The 23,736-nt window shown below is 42.6% G+C and overlaps 1 long non-coding RNA gene across 1 annotated transcript; it reads left to right on the top strand.

The window, feature by feature from the left end:
• Positions 1–2,536: 2,536 nt before the first annotated feature.
• LOC132003735 (uncharacterized) lies at positions 2,537–12,034 on the top strand. Its single transcript, XR_009400282.1, has 4 exons — positions 2,537–3,804; positions 3,901–5,574; positions 5,765–5,940; positions 10,296–12,034. It is a non-coding gene; the product is annotated as an uncharacterized LOC132003735 (long non-coding RNA).
• The last annotated feature ends 11,702 nt before the right edge of the window (positions 12,035–23,736 follow it).

Raw genomic sequence — 23,736 nt, 5'->3', positions numbered from 1 at the left:
AATCTGCCCTCTCCCGCACGTTTAATTATGTGGTATTTTAAACTCGCATTTACTAATATTGCCAAATATCTCGTCAAACCAGTCTCTGAGTATTGGGAAACTGTCAGCTCACTACAGCAGATACATTTCCAAAATTCTGATTTGTGCTTGAAAGCTCCCACTTTTTCACTGGCAACTGACACAGATGCTCTTGAAGGGAGAGCTTCCCTCCATTCATGGTCAAGAAGATGTCTGCCAGACCCGCGTCTGAGTGACCACGGCCTGTCTGCCCATTGGTATTCTGAGTAATGACGGTGGGGCGCAGAAGGTGTCCACCACACAGCATGTCTCTCCGCAAGAAAACCACGCTCTCCGGTTTGCAGCAGCAGATGTGCCTTCAGAGGTCATGGTTTCATAACAGTATTTGTCCAAGCTCTCTCGGGGACGTTCCTTTTCCTGCCCACGGCCCATTCGTGGCTGCGTGGTCCCCCCAGCTGGGTTCCCGCTGGGTGCCGCACTTTGGGGCTTTCGCACCGTCACCATGCATGGGATGCAGTGCCAAGACAAGACCTTCGTAGTTCGGACCTCACAGGCCCCGGGACCCACAGGGCTCCACAGGCGACGCTCAGAGACCTGCTGGCCTCGTAGAAGAAGACGGGTTTTGAAGTCAGGGTTGGGGGTCCCATCTGAGCCCCAAGACAGAGTGGGTGTCTCATGACTGCGATGGACCTGCCCCACCCTCGGCTTACAATGAAAAGTCGAAACAATGTTTGGGAAATGTGACACCATTCAGGAAGGCTTGGCCCACTCTTAAGCCTCTAATTAGACTCAAGAGAGGCTAATTAATAAACACCAACTCATTAACATTCAGAAAGAAAAGTCACAACTGAGCATTAGCATGTGATCACCTTGTCGGTAGACTTGGTTCACTGCAAAGGCAGTGTCGATTCAGTCAAAAGGATCTGCTAAGCATGCCTAAAAACTCTGCACCCTGCTGGAAAATGTTCTTGCATCAACAAGAATGTAGTGACAGCACCCGGCTGTTCCAGCAATCCAGGTGTACCCAAGGGAGTGTGGCAGCTATGACAAAGGACTTGAGGGCATTTAAAGCTCTGGTTAGAACCATGAATCAAAACCATGGGTGCTTACTGGCACCTGAGCACCCAGTCTTGGGGCACTGGAGGTCATACGATGTTAAAGCCCAAGGCACCCTCAGAATAATGAAGCCCAAACCCCACTCCCTGCTTGCAACCCCCCTTTTTAAAAATACTGATTGATTTTAGCAGGGGAGGGGCAAAGGGAGAGGGAGAATCTCAGACAGGTTCCGTGCTGGGCTGGGCTTGGAGCCTGACAGGAAGCTTGGTCTCATGACCCCAAGATCATGACCTGAGCAGCAATCCAGAGTCGGTCGGGTCTCTTAATGGACTGAACGACCCAGGCGCCCTCTGAATCTCTTTTTTACACCGACAGTGGAGCCAGAGGGAGTGACACAGCAGAGGCAGTATGGGGTTAGAATGTGGGCTTCAACCAGTTACGGATTCTCTCTCTCTCTCTCTTTGTGGTCACTCTGCCTTCAGCCAGCCCAGTAGCCTCTGTCAACCTCAGCCTCCTCTGCACGGTGCTTGCCCAGGGGAGTGTGGCCAGGCCTGCAGGAGAGAACAGCTCACGGGAAGCATTTAGGGCATGACCAGGAACACAGTAGGTGCCTGTTGAGACATTAGCTGTCATTTATTCATGTTCCCGTTATGGGGCGTGCCCGAGGTCCCACTCTGAATTTTGGGCAGAATTTGGAATCTCCTTCTTTTGAATTTATCTTAATGTTTAAATTTTATTTTTATCTGTTAGAAGCAACTTGCGCCATCGTTCATATTACAGCTGCCATGTTTAGACGTTCCTTAATTACATATTTATTTTATTTTATGTTTTAAATATTTTATTTATTTATTTGAGAGAGCAGGGGGAGGGGCAGACAGAGAGGGAGAGGGTTAAGCAGACTCCCCACTGGGCGCCGAGGCCCTGTAGGGTAGGGGGGAGGCTCAATCCCGGGACCCTGAGATCATGACCTGAGCGGAAACCAGGAGTCTGAATCTCAACCAACTGAGCCACGGGGCACCCCCTTAATTACATCTTTAGGTGGGAGGAAGTGAGTCACCTAATTCCGATTAGTGATGCTTTTATTCCAGAAGGCTTGGGAGATTTCTGCTCTGACTTTGTCCATCCATTATCTCCAAACTCTTGGGCTTATCCTCATGCTCGAGTAGTATAGTTTGCCCCCCTGGCTTTAGCTACTTAGACACACAATCCCCACTTTCAAAGAATCAATATTAAGAAAACACCTCAGGATTGTGCTTAGTTTGTTTGTTCATTTGTGTCTGTTTCTTTTCCTCCCCAACCAACAGGAGGAAAAGTCATTTGGAGGTGAATAGTGAGGGATTACAGCAGAACCAGTACAATGAAACCTGAGAAAAATGCACCCGGGCTCTGTTGAGACTGGTGATTGACTCCTGTCCCTTGTCATCTTGTTAACCTTGCAGCAATACAACCCCTTGTGTCAAACAGCTGGATTTGGGGACACCATTTATAGGGTTTTACTATATACAAATGTGGCTACAAGGTAATATATGATTAATTGACTGATTGATTGATTTTGGACCAACCAACCATGAGAGAGTCTAAAGGCTGGGGCACCAGTTGTATTGCATATTTCTGCTGAAACTGGTCAGCTTCGCTGAGATAAACCCTCAAGGTCAATGGCACATGCCAGCCCGTTGGCCGCTGTGCTGTCTGCAAAGGAAACCTGGTTGAGCCTTAAGGGAAGGTGCAGGGCCGGCTGGACCAGGACCTTGCTGCTCCCGTGGGTCTGCCAATAAGCAGCCTCCACTTCCTGGGAGTTGGTTAGGAAAACAGGGTCCCAAGCCCACCAGACCTGCTGGATTGGAGGAGGTATTAACAGAACCCCACGTGACATGTGCACATGAAGTTCTGGGACACGCTGAGTTAGGGGAGGACACAACTGGGACACTGGCGCAGCTTCCTGCTCATCAGACTAATAACAGTTACTCCTGCTTGACTAAACCTGGTCTCCATGAGGTTTTTCTTGGGGGCTGACCTGGCAAACCTGAGATTCTCTTTCACTGTAGAGGGAAAAGGGAGTGACACAGCTGCTCCAACAAGGAGCCGGCTCAGGGGGTCTCAGAAGGATAAAGGTTTCATACTGTTTTTATTATTTAAAAATGTTTTTAAATTAATTTATTTGAGAGAGAGAGCGAGCCAGGGGGAGGAGCAGAGGGAGACAAGCAGACCCCCACTGAGTACAGAGCCTGATGCAGGGCTCAATCTCACCATCCTGAGAGCATGACCTGAGTTTGAAACCAAGAGTCAGATGCTTGGGCCACCAAGCACCCCTAAAGGTTTTATTTTGATCAGGACTAACATTCAGTTGAGTGCTGTAAGTAGCGCTTCCTGACATTTTTCCTATCAGAGCACGCATGGAAAATATTTGCAGGCACACTGGGATAAGCAAATAATGTTCTGAGTAGCCAGAGGCAACCAACCACCTAGCTTCTGGCTGCACCAAAGCCGGAGGGATCAAAGTCTCAGAATACAGGTAAAGCAAGCTGGTTGAGCACACCAGGGTTTCAGGACACAGCAGCTAGTTCAGGGTGGGAGCCGAAAATGGAGGCAGCATTGCCTGAGCAGTCCTGAGCAGCCCCAGCACCGTGTTGGACTGGTCACCATCCCAGCCCTGCAGGAGCACCGCCCCAGACGGAGACCCCCACTGGAGATGAGATGATCAGTGCAAGGAAGCTTTGGCGACTAGAAATGGTAACAAGAGCTGTGCCAGCTGTTTTTCTAAGCGGTATACGTGTGTTAACTCATTTATGTACTAAGTGAAGTACTGTTTCTATTTCCCTTTTACAGAGGAGGGAACCGAGGCACAGAGGTGCGGGGCTTGCCCATGGTCACCCGGCGAGTGAATGCAGGAAGTCTACGTCCGGTTGTCTGCACCAGAGTCTGTCCTCTTGCTGTACCACCTGCCCACAGCAGAAGATTCCAGGGAAGAAAGAGACGGAGTCCAAAGTGAAAAGGACACCCAGACCTGTCCGCATCCAGTCAACCGGCTGAGGCTTCCTCTGCAACCCAGGCTTGCTGGGTCCCCGTCACCCGGTTAGGAACAAACAAGAGGAAACAAACATCAAATTCCACATTAGGAATTGGGGGAAAGGTTTGGAGCTGAATCCTTTCAGAGTATGTTCTTATAAACACTGTTAAAGGGAAAAGGTGAAACACAAGTGAGTTCAAGAATGTGCTTTCAGGGGCACCTGGGTGGCTCAGTGGGTTAAGCTGCTGCCTCTGGCTCAGGTCATGATCTCAGGGTCCTGGGATAGAGTCCCGCATTGAGCTCTCTGCTCGGCAGGGAGCCTGCTTCCTTCTCTCTCTCTCTGCCTGCCTCTCCATCTACTTGTGATTTCTCTCTGTCAAATAAATAAATAAATAAATAAAAGAATGTGCTTTCAGCCCTCCGACAGATAATTAGGACCACTTGCTCTTCCTCTGCATCATGAATAAGGCGCCTGGTGGTTTGTTGTTGTTGTTGTTTTTTAAAGATTTAATTTATTTATTTGGCAGAGAGAGAACACAGAGAGAGAAGCAACACAAGGAGGGGGAGTGGGTGAGGGAGAAGCAGGCTTCCTGCCAAGCCGGGAGCCTGATAGGGGGCAGGCTTGATCCCAGGACCCTGGGATCACGACCTGAGCCAAAGGCAGGCGCTTAATGACGGAGCCACCCAGGAGCCCGTTTTTTTTTTTTTTTAACCTGTTTATAATAATGACCAGTGTGTGCAACTGCCCCTCAGAATAATGTGTTACTCAAACTATAACCCCTGGAAGGGGCGCCTGGGTGGCTCAGTGGTTTGGGCTGCTCGGGTCATGATCTCAGGGTCCTGGGATCGAGCCCTGCATCGGACTCTCTGCTCAGCAGGGAGCCTGCTTCCTTCTCTCTCTCTCTCTCTGCCTGCCTCTCTGCCTACTTGTGATCTCTGTCTTTCAAATAAATAAATAAAATCTTTTAAAAAAAAACAAACTATAACCCCTGGAAGATTTTACTAGTTACCAAGCACATTTAGATACGGCCTTAAGAAAAACACATGCTGGCCACAGATCTCTGCGGGAAAGGACGATGTACACGACCCTGGAGCGACCCTGGAGCGCAGCGGGGGATGCCCGGCCCGCTCAGGGCGGAGCCGAACACCGAAACACCGCCTGCTTCCCTTTTCCATGATCGCTCCTTCCTCTTCCCCAAAGCGCCTGTTGTGAGTTAGAGAAGTCCTTTGAAGGTGCTTGGTCATAACTACAGACTTTTCCCTCCTTCTTGTTTGTCCACAAGACCTGTGACTAATCTGCGGGCGATTGTGTCTATCTAATAAAAGCGAGACTGAGGAGTTGCTGGGGCAACAGTCCTTCTGCTGCTGTCTCCTGCTCCCTTTCTCCTGCGGCTTGACTTGGTTGTGCCTCATTCTTCTCCCGTTTGCTGACGGGAAGCGGCAAGTGGCGCCCGAACAGGGACTTGAAACGAAACAGGAGAAGAAGCCTCAACGTGAGTTTTGCACGGCCGTGCCTCCCCACCCCCTCCCCCGCTGGCGAGTTGTGGGTACTTACCGTCGGGGTATGGGGAATCTAGAGAGCACAGCATGAAGGATTATCGCCCTTAACCTTTTCTTCCTGAGACGGCTCCTAAAGGTTTTTTTTTTTTTTTTTTTTAAAGATTTTATTTATTTATTTGACAGAGAGAGATCACAAGTAGGCAGAGAGAGAGAGGAAGAAGCAGGCTCGCCGCCCAGCAGAGAGCCCAATGCGGAACTCGATCCCAGGACCCTGAGATCATGACCTGAGCCGAAGGCAGCGAGGCAGCGGCCTAACCCACAGAGCCACCCAGGTACCCCAACTTATGGAGCTTTTAAAGGTAATTAAAGAACATTGCTCCTGGCTCCCTATATTAGGGACTTTAGATTTACAAACTTGGGGAAGAGTAGGTCACAAATTAAAACCTTCGTATACTAAAGGAAAGCCAATTCCAATTACTATATGGCCTACTTGGACCCTCATTCGCTCTGTTCTGGAGCCTTTACAAAGCCCTGATTCGGAAAGCAATAATGAATGTTCAGGAGAAACTAAAAAAGGGGAACCTGAACGTGCCATCCGGGAGGAGAAAGAAATTACTAAGGCCACCAGAAAGGAATATATAAAGGAGAAGTCTCCTCCTCTTCCTCCAATAACAGAACAAAAGGTGCCAATGGCACTGTCGCCATCAGCTCCACCATTCTATAAGAAGGCACCGTTTAATGAAAAAGATGAAAAATATACATGCCATCAGCCATTCAAAAAGGCCTCCTTGAAGCGCAGCGAGCGGGAGACCTAGATGCCTTGCATTTTAATTTCCCGGTTATTATTACAGAACATGTCCCTCCAGGACATGATCCTAACAACCCTAATGGTGTCTGTGAGGCCAAGCATGAGCCATTCCCCTTCAAATTATTGAAGGAACTAAAACAAGCAGTACAAAATTACGGAGTTAATTCTCCATTTACAACAGGAATCATTCAAGGCATCACAGAAGGCAATCGACTTTTTCCGACCGATTGGTCATTGTTAGCAAAAACAGTTCCATCTCCAAGTGAGTTCTTACAATTTAAAACACGGTGGCAAGATCATGCAGAAGCAGCAGCTGCCCATAACAGAGCTCGTAATGTCCCTATTTCCATGGAATAGCTCATGGGTCTTGGGCCATGGACCCAGGTGCAAGACCAGGCACTAATGAATGATGGAGCTATTGAGCAGCTCTGGTGTTGCTGTGTGAGAGCCTGGGAGAGAATAGAATCCCAAGAAGAGAAGTGCTCTTCTTTTCAAAAAGTGATACAAGGTCCAAAAGAACCCTATACTGATTTTATTGCAAGATTACAAAAGGCTGTCAAAAGACAGAAATTTAATCTTGAGGCTGTGGATACCATTCTGCAACTATTGGCTTATGAGAATGCCAATTCTGATTGTAAGAAATTGATAGCACCCTTTAAAGGCAAGAGAGCATTGGCAGATTATATTAAGCTGTGCCAAGGAGTACGAACAGAGACCTATAAAGCTGATTTGTTAGCTCAAGCAATGGCTGCCCTTAACGAGAAATTACTTACTTTGCAAGCCTTAGTAGAGGAACAGATAGAAAAGCGACATATTGAAGAATCTCACAGTCCTTGGAATTCGCCAGTTTTTGTTATTAAGAAAAAAATCAGGAAAATGGAGACTTTTAACAGACCTGTGTGCAGTTAATTCTGCTATCCAACCCATGGGGTCTCTCCAACCCAGACTGCCTTCACCTAATCTAGTCCTACGCGTGAATGGCCAATAATTATCACAGATTTACAGGATTGCCTTTAGATTATACCACTTGCTAAGGAAGACTGTCCTCGTTTTGCTTTCACTATTCCTAGTGTAAATTTAAAAGAACCAGCCAAACGGTATCAATGGAAAATTCTTCCACAAGGAATGTTGAATAGCCCCACTGTCTGTCAGGAGTATGTGTCAAAAGTTATACAGCCGGTTAGAGATCAATTTCCGCAGACGTATCTTACCCATTACATGGACGACATATTATGTGCAGCCTCTGACAACATGCAATTGCGGGAGGCGTTCAGAACGCTTCAGTTGCAATTTGAGAAATACAAAGTAATTATAGCTCCAAAAAAAAATTCAAGTACCACACCTTTCTCATATTTGGGGTTCATTATGGACCGGACCTCAGTTAAACCCCCAAAAGTTCAAATCCATAGAGATAAAATTATAGCCTTGATGATTTGCAAAAATTATTGGGAGACATTAATTGGTTAAGACCTAAACTTGGAATTCCCACGTATGCTTTACAGCATCTATTTGCCTCTTTAAAGGGAGATCTAATTTAAACAGACCCAGGACCCTATCAAAAGAGGCCTTAAAAGAATTACAATTTGTTGAAAGCCAGATTCATTCAATGCAAATGGATAGAGAATGCCAATTCTGACATACCGTTAGATCTTCTCATTTTCCATACCCCACATACACCCACTGGGTTAATTATTCAGGAAAAATTAATTGTAGAATGGATTTTTCTCCCGAATAATACTGTTAAAATGCTCACTACCTATATAGATCATATTGGCAGTATTATTCAAATCAGGAAGAAAAAGAATTCGCCCAATACAGGGGCATCATCCGCAGGTTATTGTTCTGCCTTTAAATAAGACACAAATTGAAACAGCATTTCAAAATAATTTAAATTGGCAAATTGCCCTTAGTGGCTTTGCTGGAAACACTTCTTCTCATTCTCCCTCTTTACCTGTTGTTTCCTTTTTAAAACATACTGCTTTTGTACTTCCCAAAATTACTTCTAAAAATCCAATAACAGATGCCCCTACTTACTTTTCTGATGGCTCTGTCAAAGATAAAGCTTGTTATTATGGTCCTACTTCGAAGGTCATATCTACTATTGGTCTCTCAGCACAAAAAAATCAGAATTTATGGCGGTTATTACATTGTTTCAAGACGTTTATTCTGCATTTAATCTGTTATCTGATTCTTTGTATACAGTATATGTTTTACAGCATGTCAAAACTACTACTGTTTCTGCATCTGATGTAATATGATGACTCTAATCACAGTAACTTTAATTTTTCCTGGATGTTATGCACAAATACATAACTTTACTTATTGGGTTTATATACCCAATCCTTCCCTGCTCTGTCCAGTAGAGTGGGGAGAAGTTAGAATACCAATTTATTTGAATGCCTCAAAATGGGTACCTGCAATTTTGGATCCTAGATTTCCACTATTGCCCTTAGAGGAGGGCACAAATATTAATCTTACCTTTGGATATCAAAATAGACCAATATGTATCGGCAATCATTCCAGTTGTCTTAATCCCTGATGATCAAAGATGGTTGGTGGACTTTCCTACTGATAATTATCTGACTAAAGCTCAGTTACATTTGCTCTCCTCTAAAGGATTCCTTGCCAAGGAATATCGGGGTCCTAGCTATAACACAGCAGCACCCCTCTTCCCAAATATGGTCTGATGAGGGAATTCGCCCTTTATGGGAGGATAGTCGAGCTTCTCACCACAGTATTGTTACTAATGATTCCTACGGAATTGTATGGGACTGGTCCCCTAAGGGGATGGCAGTCACCAATTGCACTGGGAGACCCTGCTCCTCTCATTGAAATTTAAAATGGCAAGTGTTTAATGATCCCATTTTACTGCAAACCTTAACCTTAGGAGATGCACCTCTGGTCTGGCTTGGGCAAGGACTTTCTATGCCATCTCCTTTTGCTTATTATCATAAAAGACAAAAGAATTTATGGAAGGTCACCACTGCTTTAAATCACGTAAGAGTTTGGAACGGCTCTTAACATTCATCAGTCTAATGACTATGCATTTTCTTTTTTCCTTATGGATAAAGAATGGGTAAAAGCTTGTGTTAGAGATCCCTATGTTTTTGCTATTGAAAAAAATGACTTTTGATCATAGCAATAGAGAAATAGACTGTCTCAACTGTAAAATGTTCACCTGTGTAGATGAGACTGTTTATACAGACAATTCTATCATTCTCAGAACTAGAAGAAGAATAGGCATCCTGTTACCGGTGAAACACCACCGTGTTTGGGAAAGCTCTCCAGATATACATATACTTTTAACAGTTTTGAAAGACTGGGTCCATAGAACAAAAAGATTTCTTGGGTTGCTTATAACAGCTTTTTTAGGAATTATAGCCATTACTGTTACAGCTACCACTGCAGGAAAAGCCTTGCATTAAACTGTACAAACCACACTATTTGTACAGAAGTGGAACGGGAATGCTAGTAAGGCTTGAAATCAACAAATGATCGTAGATCAAAAATTAGATGAAAGTATTTCTGATTTAGAAACAGCCATGATACATATAGGAGATGATCTTCAAAATACAAAACTTAGACTTCATATTTTATGTGACTGGAATGTTTCTCCTTTCTGTGTTACTCCCGATGCCTATAATGAATCAGAAAGATCTTGGAGCAAAATTCGCCGGCATATGACTAATCATTATGGTGATAATCTAACTTTAGATATTAAACAACTTCAAGATACTATTCTAAGTATTACTCACTCATCATTACAATCAGTTCCAGGAGTGAGTTTTACTCAAAGAATTAATGATATTCTGTCTGGTTTAAACCCTTCTACTTGGATCAAACAAACTGATCTCGGCGTTATAAGTGGATCGATTATTCTTATTGCTATAATCTTTTTATGCTTAGTCCTCAGAAGCACATGAAAATCCCTCCAAGGACTGAAGAATCAAGGAACTGCAAAATCAACTTTTCTACTTCTTCACAAACAAAAAGGGGGAGATGCAACTGCCCCTCAGAACAATGTGTTACTTAAACTATAACCCCTGGGGGGTTTTACTAGTTAACAAGCACATTTAGATACGGCCTTAAAAAAAAACACATGCTGGCCACAGGTCTTTGGGGGAAGGGGCGATGTATAGAACGCCCAGCCCGCTTAGAGCTGAACGAAACACCCTGCTTCCCTTTTCCATTATCGCTCCTTCCTCCTCCCAAAAACACCTGTTGTTAGTTAGACGAGTCCTTTCCTTTGAATGTGCTTAGTTAACTGTAAATTTTACCTTCCTTCTTGTTTGTCCACAAGACCTGTGATTAGTGTTTGACCTTCATCAGCTTTTCTGTGGGCTATTCTTTCTATTCTAATAAAAGTGAGACTGAGGAGTTGCTCGGGGCAGCAGTCTTTCAACTATTGTCTCCTGCTCCCTTTCTCTTGCAGCTGACTTGTTTGTGCTTCATTCTCCTGTTGGCAGACTGGAAGTGGCAAATGTGCAATATTTTAAAAGTTTTATCTCCCTTCAATATAAATTCAAATGTATGTGATCATATTAAGATTTTTAACAATGACATATAGAATATCCTCCCCTTCCATCCCATTTTTATAAAACAAGTGCTGTGTTGTGGCATCTGGGTGGTTCAGTCTGTTAAGTGTCTGCCCTTGGCTCAGGTCATGGTTCCAGGGTCCTGGGATCAAGACCCACATCAGGCTCTCTGCTTGGTGGGGAGTCTGCTTCTCCCTCTCCCTCTGCCTGCCACTTTCCCTGTTTGCACTCTTTCTGTCAAATAAGTAAATAAAATCTTAAAAACAACAATAACAAACTAACAAGTGCTGTCTTACAAAAACCCTTGGAATTTCAAACACTTATTACATTCATGCTATCAGTTTGCCAACCTTCTTTGGACCTCATTTTCAGAAAAATCTTGAGAACCCTTGTCAAATAGTCACAGCAATAACAGTAATAAAAAGATAGCTAATAGACAATTTGAATTCTCACCTTTTAAGCATAGATTTAAATTCTGGAAACACTCAAGTTTGGTGACTCCTAATCCATTTTTTAAAAATAGACTTTATTTCTGGAGCAGTTTTCACAGCAAAATGGAGCAGAAAGTACAGAGTTCCTATACCTCCTTTCCCCATTATCAACACCCCACACCGCAGTGATCCAATTGTCACAACTGACGAACCCACACCAACACATCATTATCACCAAAAGTCTGAAATTTCCATTAGTATTCACTCTTGGTATAGCACACTCTAAGGGTTTTCCTAAATACACAATAACATGTACCCACCATTATAGTGTTATACAGAATAATTTCAATGCCCTAAAAATTTTCTGTGTGTGCCTATCCATTCATTCCTATCCCTTCGCCCCTGGCAACCAGGGATCTTTTACCGTCTCCGTATTTTTGCCATAGAATGTCATAGAGTTGAAATCATACATGTAGCCCCTTCAGATTGGCTTCTTTCACTTAATAATAGGAACTTAAGTTTCTTCATGTCTGTTTGTGGTCCGATGGCTCATTTATTTTTAGCATTGAGTAATACTTCATTGTTCAGATGTACCATAGTTTATGTGCCCACTCAGCTATTAAAAGATATCTTGGTTGTTTCCAAGATTTGGCAAGTTTAAATAAAACTGCTATAAATATCTGTGTGCAGATTTTCATGTGGACATAAGTTTTCAACTGCTTTGGGTAAATATCAAGAGGCATGATTGCTGGATGGTACAGTTAGAATGTATTTAGTTTCATAAGAAACTGCTAAACTGTCTTCCAAGTGGTTGTGCCATTTACATTCCTTCTGACAATAAGTGAGAGTTCCAGTTGCTCCACATCCTCACCAGCATTAGCTGTTCTCAGTGTTCCATATTTTGGCCATACCAAAATTGGTATAAAATAGTATCTCTTTGTTGATCTCATTTGTAATTCCCTGAGGACATATAAAGTAGAGCATTGGCCCATAAACTATTTGCCCTCTATAATTTCATTGGTGAAGTACCTGTTCAGATCTTTTGCCCATTTTCATTTGAGCTTTTTTCCCTGTTAAGTCTAGAGTTTTTTGTACATTTTGAATAACATTTTTTTAAAAGATTTTATTTATTTATTTGACAGAGATCACAAGTAGGAAGAGAGGCAGACAGAGAGAGAGAGAGGAGGAAGCAGGTTCCCTGCTGAGCAGAGAGCCCTATGCGGGGCTCTATCTCAGGACCCTGAGATCATGAGCTGAGACAAAGGCAGAGGCTTTAACCCATTGAGCCACCCAGGCGCCCCTTGAATAACATTCTTTTGTTAGTGATGTATTTCGCACATATTTTCTCCCATCCTGTGACTTATCTTCATATTCCCTTGATCCGAATCCATTTTTAAGATTGGAGGCAGAGTTCAGGGCATCTGGGCGACTCGGTTGATTGAATGTCTGCCCCTTGATTTTGGCTCAAGTTGTAATCTCAGGGTTGTGGGTCAAGCCCCGTGTTGGGCTCTGTGCTCAGCATGGAGCCTGCTTGGGATTCTCCTCTCTCCCTCAACTCCCCCCCCAACTTTCACTCTCTCTCTCTGTCTCCTAAAAAACAAAAATGGAGACAAGAGTGAGAATAAAATGAAGAAAAAAAGTAACAGGAGACAGGGTGGTACTAGAGTATCTAAATAGTGGGCTAAGCCCAAGTTCAGGGCACCAGGAAAAAGATTATCAGAAACATGAGAAAAAAGTTTTTTGAAAGGGTGCCTGGGTGGCTCAGTGGTTAAGCCGCTGCCTTCAGCTCAGGTCATGATCTCAGGGTCCTGGGATCAAGTCCCGCATCGGGCTCTCTGCTCGGCAGGGAGCCTGCTTCCCTCTCTCTCTCTCTCTGCCTGCCTCTCCATCTACTTGTGATTTCTCTCTGTCAAATAAATAAATAAAATCTTAAAAAAAAAAAAGTTTTTTGAAAGAATTTGATGTCAGATAACACCCACCTTTGGCTATAACAGAGTCCTTAGTACAAGAACTGCCCACCCACCGAACAACTACAAAATTGAATAAAATACTCAACTTTTTTCGAGCATTTGGCAAAAAGTATTGTAGGACTTTGATCCTGCAGAGAATGGAAACATGTGACATAAGCCTCACAGTCACCCTGAACTTCTACTGCGGTATGGGAGGGAGGTTGGTCACAAGTGGAGAGTTATCTCGCTGAGCGGAGGGGACAGAGATTGGGTTAGTGGGATATTGAAAAATTAAAAATTAGGAAGGTTACTGAAGAAAAGGAAGCTGTGGGGTGGGGGGAGTGGATTCCAGAGGACCTTTGTACAAGAACAAACAAATTAAAAAATCAACAGAACAGATTCCCAATTCACCCAAATGTTGGAACTATCAGAAAGGATGTTCAAGTAGCTATTATTAATATTTTTAAGGACTTAAAGGAAAATAGTCAAAATGGGTGGATAGATGGGAAATCTCAGCAAAGCAATTGAAACCGTAAAAAAAGAACCAAGTGGAAATCCAAGAATGGAAAAATAAATACCTGAAATTACAATGTAACTGTAGGATATTCACAGCAAGTTGGAGACTTTGGAAGAAAGACTGAATAAACCTGAAATCAGATCAGTAGGAATTATCTCTTTATTTTTTTAAAATGCTTTTCTTTCTTTCTTTCTTTTTTTTTTTAAAGACTTTATTTGACACAGAGAGATCACAAGTAGGCAGAGAGGCAAGCAGAGAGAGAGAGAGAGAGAGAGGAGGAAGCAGGCTCCCTGCCGAGAAGAGAGCCTGATGTAGGACTCAATCCCAGGATCCTGAGATCATGACCTGAGCGGGAAGTCAGAGGCTTAACCCCCTGAGCCACCCAGGTGCCCCAGTAGGAATTATCTTATTTGAAAAACAGAAAGAAAAAAGATCAACAAAACTGCAGCAACCTGTGGGATAATATCAAGCAAGCTGACATATAGTTAACTGGAGAGAGAGAATGAGACCAAAAATGTTGAAAAAACAAAATCCAAAATATTACCCAAATTTGGAGAAAACATTCAAGTTACAAATTCAAGAATCCTAGCAAACTCCGAGCAGGATTTAAAAAAAAAAAAGACACCCAAGGACATAGTTAAAATGCTGAAAATTACAAGGAGATAATCTCAAACCTCACTAGAGGAGGTAAAATACCTGCAGAGAAAGACCAGTACAAATGATAGTTAATGTCTCATCAGAAAAATGGAATCCAGGAGACAATAGAAATATATATATATATATATATATATATATATATATATAGATTTATTTTGGAGAGAGAGTGCAAGCAGGGGGAGAGGCAGAGGGAGAAGGAGGGAGATGATGATCCAGCAGACTTCTCACTGAGTGTGGAGCCCAACATGGGCCTTGATGGATCCCAGGACCCTGTGATCATGACCTGAGCTGAAATCAAGAGCCAGCTGCTTAAGGAACTGAGCCCCCCAGGCACCCCTCGAATGACCTCTTTATAAAGAGCTGGAAGGAAAGAAAGTCAACTTAGAATTATATATCCTATGAAATTACCCATTAGAATTGAAATGAAAGAAAGGCATTTTCAGATACAGACGTTGTAAGAATTCATTGCCAGATGGTCTGCCCTCCAGGATATGTCTGCAGTAAACTGCTCTCTGTAAGAAGAAAGGAAGAGCCCTAGGATTGGTAAATATGTGGGGAATTTATCTATCTTTTTATATGTAAACTGTAAAGTTTTTTCCGGCGAGATAAACACAACACCAGGCAAAGTGGGTGCAAGGCAAGATTTATTAAAAACGCTCTCCGGCGAAGTTTCAGGGCTCAGGAGAAGGGGAGCCAGGAAAGTTGCGCCGGGTGGAGGTGGGCACCCTCGGGCAGGGTTCTGTGACTCTGGAAAGCAGAGTGGCGGAAGTCGCGCCCAAGGCAGGGAGGAGGGGGCTTTTAAGGGGTCTCGGAGGAAGCTCAGGGGTCTTTTGGAAGTTTCCCTTATTTGGATATTTCGCCTGCTCGTCGGGGTCCCATTGGTCCACTGGAGCCCAGGGCAGGGGTCTCAGATTCCTGCTTGTCAGGGTCCCATTGGTCCATGGGAACCCGGAGCGGGAGGGTCTCAAGATTCCTGCTTGGGCCTTTGTTCTCCTGTCCGAGCTTAGGTCTTGTGGCGGGAACTTTCGCCATCTTAAGTAGCCCTTTCCTGCCAGCCCAACATAAACATATTTTCTTTAATTAAAAAAAAATTTTTTTTGGAAGTTCACTGACTGTTTAAAGTAAATGTAATAATAGAATACTGTTAAAAGAAAAACTGAGGCACATTGCACTTTTGAAGAGTTCATTTGAACAAACATTGATTTGTATCAGGCAGTGGCCAGACCTGAAGTGGTTACAGGTGCTCTATTGGCAGGAACTGGGAGAAAGTTTGTGTTATTTAATTATAGCTTAAGCAGTTGCCTTATTTGGGAAAGCCTAGTTCACTGTTCCTGACTGACTGTTTTTAAGTTTTGCTTTCCTAACCTAAAAGCACTTACAGGAATGGACTCCAGCATAGGTTTTGGCTTGCTAATGTTGGCTGCCAAAACATCAGAGCCATCCCGCCCTAATGACTTCCTTGTTTAATGACTTTTGCAATAGTTGTGGGGTTTATTATGTAAATATATATGATGTATATGGCAACAACAGCAAAAGAACGATAATAGCTAAAGCCATGGTAACTTAAATTTTAATGTAATAAGAGTCTCATATTTTATATGAATTACTAATGCAATATTAATTCTAAGTAGACTGTGATAAGCTAAAAATGTATATTGTAATACATAGAAGACTACTAGAAAAATAAAAAGTATAGGTAAAAGGCTGCTAAGAAGAAACAAAAATGAAATGTATAGTACATATATATATATATATTGAAGATTTTATTTGAGAGAGAGAGAGAGAGCCCAAGTGGGGAGGGAAAAGCAAAGGTAAAGGTAGAAGCACACTCCCCACTGATCAAGGAGCCTCATGTGGGCTTCAACTCCAGGACCCCGGGATCATGATCTGACCGGAAGGCAGATGCTAAACTGATTGAACCTTCCAGGCACCCCTGAAATGTATAGTATATTTGATCAATGTGAAGAAAGACTGGTGAAGAGGGAAAAAAAACCCAAAGAGATAACTAAAAAGCAAGTAGAAGTTGGGAAAACCTAAAAATCAGTATATATATTAGGGGCATGTGGGTGGCTCAGTGGTTAAGCCTCTGCCTTCAGCTCGGGTGGTGATCTCAGGGTCCTGGGATCAAGCCCCACAATGGGCTCTCTGCTCAGTGGGGAGCGCGCTTCCCCCTCTCCGTCTGCCTGCCTTTCTGCCTACTTGTGGTCTCTCTCTCTGTCAAATAAATAAATAAAATCTTAAAAAAAAGCAATATGTACATTAATTACAAATGGACTAAATACTGTAACTAAAAGGTTGAGATTATCAGGGTGGACAAAAAAGCAAGAACCGACTATGTTCAGTCTAAAAGAGACACTCTTTAAACATAAAGACACAGAGAAGTTGAAAGTGACAGGATAGAAAGCTACACTATTGAAAGAGTAAGGTAATAAATCTGGTGTGACTCCTGCTATGAGACAGAATAGATCTTTTTAAAAAATATATTTTTATTTATTTATTTGATAGAGATCACAAGTAGGCAGAGAGGCAGGCAGAGAGAGAGGAGGAAGCAGGCTCCCTGCTGAGCAGAGACACCGATGTGAGCTCGACGTGGTGCTCGATCCCAGGACCCTGGGATCATGATCTGAGCCGAAGGCAGAGGTTTTAACCCACTGAGCCACCCAGGTGCCCCTCTTTTTATTTTTTAAAGACTTTTCTTTTAAGTAATTTCTACACCTAACGAGGGACTTGAAACCACAACCCCGAGATCAAAAGTCGTATGCTTTACTGACTGAGCCAGCCAGGTACCCCAAAGGGGGACTTTTCATGATTATAAAGGGTTTAAATAATACGAAATACATAAAATACTTAATGGCATGTATCTGTATTAATTTCCTAGGGTTGCCATTATAAAGTACCACAAACTAGGTGATACAAAACAACAAAATTTCATTCTCTCATGGTTCTAATTTAAGGTGTCATGCTCTCAGAAGGACGCAGGCTCCTTCTGGGACTTGTAGGAGGGACTCTTCTTGCCTCTTCCTAGTTAAACTGACATGTTCATTATCATATTGAAGAAATTAACATCTCCTGTCAGAAATTGGTAAAACCACTAAACAAAAGAAAGATTGGGAAGGATACAGAAGATCTGAGCCTTGATATAATTGACATTTATACATTCAATAAATGGAAAACATACCTTTTTTCCAGTACACTAAGAATGTTCATTAAGATAGACCAAATGCTGAGCCATAAAGTAAGTCTTAACATATTTCAAAAGAAAAGCGTCTGAGATAGTAGAGCAAAGATTGCATTAAATTAGAAATCCATAAAAATAATATATCCAGGGATGCTCCAGATACTTGGAAATGAAGCCACATCCTTATAAGTAGCTAATGCATCAAAGAAGAAACCACAAAGGAAATTAGACAGTATTTTGCATGGGATGATAATGAAAACACATATCTAAACTTGTGGAATATAATGAAAGCAGTGCTTAAAGAGAAATTTATAGTTTTTTTGTTTTTTTTTTTTAAATATTTTATTTATTTATTTAACAGACAGACATCACAAGTAGGCAGAGAGGCAGGCAGAGAGAGAGGGGGAAACAGGCTCCCCGCCAAGCAGGGAACCTGATGCGGGGCTCGATCCCAGGACCCTGGGACCATAACCTGAGCTGAAGGCAGAGGCTTTAACCCACTGAGCCACCCAAGTGTCCCAAGAAATTTATAGTTTTAAGTATCTTTGTTAGATAGAGAAAAAAAGGTTTAGCAATAATATAATCATAAGCTTGAAAAAATAAGAGGAAATAATAGATAAGAAGTCAATGCCAAAAAAGAGTATATACATGACGGAGAAAATTAAAGCCAAAAGCCGATTCTTCAAAGAAATCAGTAAAATAACAGATTAATCAAGAGAAAAAGAAAGAAAACAAAAATGGCTTATATCATGAATGAAAGAGGGGTTATTACTACTGACATGGTGACATCAGTGAAAATGAAAGAATAAGAATCTTTTAGGGTTCCTGAACCTAATTCTGATATGGGTGGGGAATTCCCCCAACAACACCAAGCAATTCTTGAACACCAGCAGGGTGTCTGAGAATTCAACTCAGCTCTGACACTTTGTACCTGGAGATAACACCAGATTCTATAGGTTAGGGGCTCAGTCCTCGAAGACCGTTCCCAACTGTAACATCAGTTGCCAGTCACAAGTCCCAGACTTTTCCCTGCACTTCTAAGCAACCGGCTATAGACTGGAGGTTCCAACAAGCTCCTCCTTAAGTTTGATTAATTTGCTAGAGTAGCTCACAGAACTCAGGGGAATTACTTACTTAATGTCTACCGGTTTATAAAAGAATGTGATAAAGGATATGACTCAATAGTCAGATGAAGAGATACATAGGGCAAGATCCCAAACAAAGGGGCTTCTGTCTCCTTGGGGCTTGGGGGCCTGGTTCTGTGATACGTGAAAGTGTTCTGGTTCCCCAAGCATGGAGGCTCTCTGGAAAGGATGAAAAAGCTGCTCTCTTGGATTTTTATGGATGCTTCCTTACACAGCCATGAATGACTAGGTCACTGGTCATTGGCTGATTCAACTTCCAGCCCTCTTTCCTCTCTGGAGATGGGTACTGCGGGGACTAAAATTTCCAACCTTCTAATCACTTGGTCCTCTTGGCAACCATTCCCCATCCTCGGGTGGGGTCCAAAAGTCCCTTTTGTTAAAGACAAGCCACCCATTTCACCTTTATGACTCTGAGGTGTTTTCAGGAACTGGGTGAAGATCAAATATATCTAGAAATATATTTTGGTCATTTGAATGGCCAAATAGATATTTCTTCTAAGTCATTATATTGTGAAGGACCTCTGAAAATTCTTCTTCCATAGAAGAAAACTAACAAAATTGTCGGGATCCAGGTTTTCAGAACCCTGGAAATTAGTGAAGAACTTGTCACAATTAAGGGAATGCTTCTTTAAGAGAAGTGGCTTAATCCTGGTGAGGACAGCAGGTTCGGGTGTTTTAACTGGCTCTATTCTATTCTATTACCGCCACCCCCAGCTCCATGGTACTCTTAAAAACCAATGGGCTACAAACAAGTCTGAGCCCTTGGAAAATATTAGAAAAATTATTGGTTCTAGGGATTTTTGGAAATCTCCATCCAGTCATCAGGTGATCACTAAGCCAACTTAGCTGGGACTCGGTATATAGACTTTATGGAATTAATTCCGGAAAGTCACTAAACAAAAACAGTGACAAACAGCTATAACAACAAATCCTGGGGAGGGGGAATCCAGTGTCCACAGTGCCACACTGCATTATTGTAAATGTCCAATTTTGAAAAAAAAAATCACAATACAAAGAAACAAGAATGACCCATATAAGAAAAAAATCAATAGATATTGTGTCTGAGGAAGTGCAGGTGTTGGACTTACTAGATAAAAACTTTAAATCAGTCAGCTATTTTATTTTATTTAAAGATTTTCTTTTATTTATTTGACAGATCACAAGTAGAGAGGCAGACAGAGAGAGAGGGGGAAGCAGGCTCCCCACTGAGCAGAGAGCCCGATTTGGGGCTCGATCCCAGGACCCTGAGATATACATGTATATCTCTCCCTCTCCCTTTGCCCCTCCCCACCTCTCTCTCTCTCAAATAAATAAATACATATTTTTTAAAAAATACATTTTTTAAAAAATTCCATTGATCTGAGCCGAAGGTGGAGGCTTACCCACTGAACTACCCAGGCTATTTTAAATATCAGCTATTTTAAATATGTTCAAAGAGCATTAGGAAAACACGTCTAAAGACATCATTTTCATACTTCACTGTATGAAAATGATGTCTCTCCCAATAGAGGACCAGTAAGGAGATAGAAAAAAATATTTTTAAAAAAATATTTATTTATTTATTTATTTGAGAGAGAGAGAGAGAGAGAGAGAGGTGGGGAGGGGCAGAGGGAGAGGGAGAGACAGTCTTTTTTTTTAATTTTTGATTTTTTTATTAACATAAAATGTATTAATTTTTGACTTTTTTTATTAACATAAATGTATTAACACAGACCAGGAGTACAGGTCTGTGAATTTCCAGGTTTACATACTTCACTCACCATAGCACATACCTTCCCCAGTGTCCATAACCCCACCATCCTCTCCCTACCCCTCTCCCCCGGCAACCCTCAGTTTATTTTGTGAGATTAAGAGTCTCTGATGGTTTGTCTCCCTCCCAATCCCATCTTGTTCCATTTGTCCTTTTCCTATGCCCCAAACTCCCCATGTTGCCTCTCAACTTCCTCATATCAGGGAGATCATATGATAGTTGTCTTTCTCTGATTGACTTATTTTGCTAAGCATAATACCCTCTAGTTCCATCCATGTTGTTGCAAATGGCAAGATTTCATTTCTTTTGATGGCTGCATAGTATTCCATTGTATATATATATCACATCTTCTTTATCCATTCATCTGTTGATGGACATCTAGGTTCTTTCCATAGTTTGGCTATTGTGGACATTGCTGCTATAAACATTTGGGTGCATATGCCCCTTCGGATCACTACATTTGTATCTTTAGGGTAAATACCCAGTAGTGCAATTGCTGGGTCATAGGATAGCTCTATTTTCAACTTTTTGAGGAAACTCCATGCTGTTTTCCAGAGTGGCTACATCAGCTTGCATTCCCACCAGCAGTGTAGGAGGGTTCCCCTTTCTCCGCATCCTCACCAACATCTGTCATTTCCTGACTAGTTAATTTAGCCATTCTGACTGGTGTGAGGTGGTATCTCATTGTGGTTTTGATTTGTATATCCCTGATGCCGACTGATGAGAAGCACTTTTTCAGCCATCTGGATGTCTTCTTTGCAGAAATGTCTGTTCATGTCCTCTGCCCATTTCTTGATTGGATTATTTGTTCTTTGGTTGTTGAATTTGATAAGTTCTTTACAGATTTTAGATACTAGCCCTTTATCTGATATGTTATTTGCAAATATCTTCTCCAATTCTGTTAGTTGTCTTTGGGTTTTGTTGACTATTTCCTTTGCTGTGCAAAAGCTTTTGATCTTGATGAAGTCCCAATAGTTCATTTTTGCCTTTGCTTCCCTTGCCTTTGGCAATGTTCCTAGGAAGATGTTGCCGCAGCAGAGGTCGAAGAGGTTGCAGCCTGTGTTCTCCTCAAGGATTTTGATGGATTCCTTTCTCACATTGAGGTTCTTCATCCATTTTGAGGAGGGAGAGACAGTCTTTTTTTTTTTTTTTAAGATTTTATTTATTTATTTGAGAGAGAGGCAGTGAGAGAGAGCATGAGCGAGGAGAAGGTCAGAGGGAGAAGCAGACTCCCCATGGAGCTGGGAGCCCGACTCGGGACTTGATCCCGGGACTCCGGGATCATGACCTGAGCTGAAGGCAGCTGTCCAACCAACTGAGCCACCCAGGCGTCCCAAGGAGGGAGAGATAGTCTTAAGCACACTCTGTGCTAAGCTTGGAGCCTGACGTGGGACTCAAGTTTCACAACCCTGAGATCACGATCTGAGCTGAAACCATGAGTTGCGTACCTAACCCAGCTGTAACAGGTGCCTCCCACCCCCTCATTTTTTCTTTTCTTTTTCTTTTTTTTTTTAAAGAACCAAACAGAAATTCTGGAGTTGAAAAGTAAAGAAATGAAATGAAAAATTCACCACAGGAGTTCAGTAGCAGATTTGAGCAGGTGGAAGAAAGACTTTGTGGATCTGGATATACAGATTAATTGAGATGATCCAGTCCAAGAAACAGAAAGGGAAAAGAATCAGGGAAAATGAACAGAACCTCACAGACCTGTGGAACACCAACAAGCATACCCACATACACAGAATGGGAGTTTCTGGAGGAGAGGGGGGAGAGGAAGGGCAGAAGGAATATTTGAACAAAGGAAAAAAATAGTACACTAGAAGGAAGGCAGTAATGGAGAAGCAGAGGAACAAAAAAAGATAAAAGACATAAAAATAAATGGCAAATGGCAGATGTAAACCCTACCTTATCATTAATTTAAGGTAAATGTGTTAAACACTCCAGCGAAAAGGCAGAGATTGGCAGAATGCATAAAACAAAGCAAAAAAAAAACCCCAAAACATGATCTGACTATACGCTGTCTATAGAAGCCACACTTTAGATTCAAAGACACAAATAGGTTGGAAGGACAAAGATGGGAGAAGAGGTACCATGCAAACAGTAACCCACATAGAACAGACCACATTTAGGAAATAAAACAGTAAATTTTATTTTTTCAAAAGATTTTTATTTATTTATTTGACAGATCACAAGTAGGCAGAGAGGCAGGCAGAGAGAGAGGAGGAAGCAGGCTCCCGACTGAGCAGAGAGCCTGATGTGGGGCTCAATCCCAAAACCCTGGGTTCATGACCTGAGCTGAAGGCAGAGGCTTCAACCCACTAAGCCACCCAGGCGCCCCTAAAACAGTAAATTTTAAAAGATTGAAATAATCCAAAGCCTATTCTCTAACCACAATGAGATGATTTAGCATCATAGTGATATAGGCAGGCCTGGTCTGAGGACCCACTGGGGGCTCTCACGGACCAGTCAGGAGGGCCCTTGGATTCAGGCAGGAGAGAAATCAAATGTGAGCCAGGAGGAAATGAGCACAGGGTTTATTGAAGTAGGGACACGGTCTAGTAGACGGAGTGTCTGGGAGACTCAGAAAAGGAAAAGTGAGTCTCCTTGTCACTTGTGGCTAGGGGTTTATACAGGAAAGTGGTCCAGGGTACGTGTCCCTCCAGGAATTCAGGTAGGGGTCAATCAAAGGGCATGTCAGGTGAACAACAGGTGTTCTCCCATTCATCACTGAAGGCGGGGATATTGATGCCAGTGTGGGCCGAGGTTTGTTCAAAGCTAATGTTTGGGACCTGGTTCTTCTCAGATGTTATCAGGTGTTTAAGGGCCAGGATGAGACTCAGAGAACAATTCTGTTCCTTGCTTCCCCCTAGGGAGTGGGAAGTTAGCTGCTTTGGTTTACCCAGACGCAAGGTGAACTATACAATGTGAGAAAATGGGGCCTTTCTTCAGCTTCCCTATTTCAGTAGGTCTTAGTAAATGCCTACTGCCTGGAATTTGATAGACTAGGTTCCTCTTCACTCACTAGCCCTTCTAAACTCTCAGAAAATTCTACAGACATTCTGGCTGAGTCACCAGGCTACCTCACCCACAACAGCTAAGTCATAGGGTGTTTCGTGACCTTCACTTCCTGTAAACGGCTCCATCCCTCCCTTTGGGAGGCAACATCTTCTAGTAGGAAATGTTTG

Source organism: Mustela nigripes, chromosome 16, assembly GCF_022355385.1.
Source record: "Mustela nigripes isolate SB6536 chromosome 16, MUSNIG.SB6536, whole genome shotgun sequence".
Classification (NCBI taxonomy): Eukaryota; Metazoa; Chordata; class Mammalia; order Carnivora; family Mustelidae; genus Mustela; species Mustela nigripes.
Note: the sequence above shows the minus strand (reverse complement) of the source record. Positions and strands in the feature narration are given on the sequence as shown.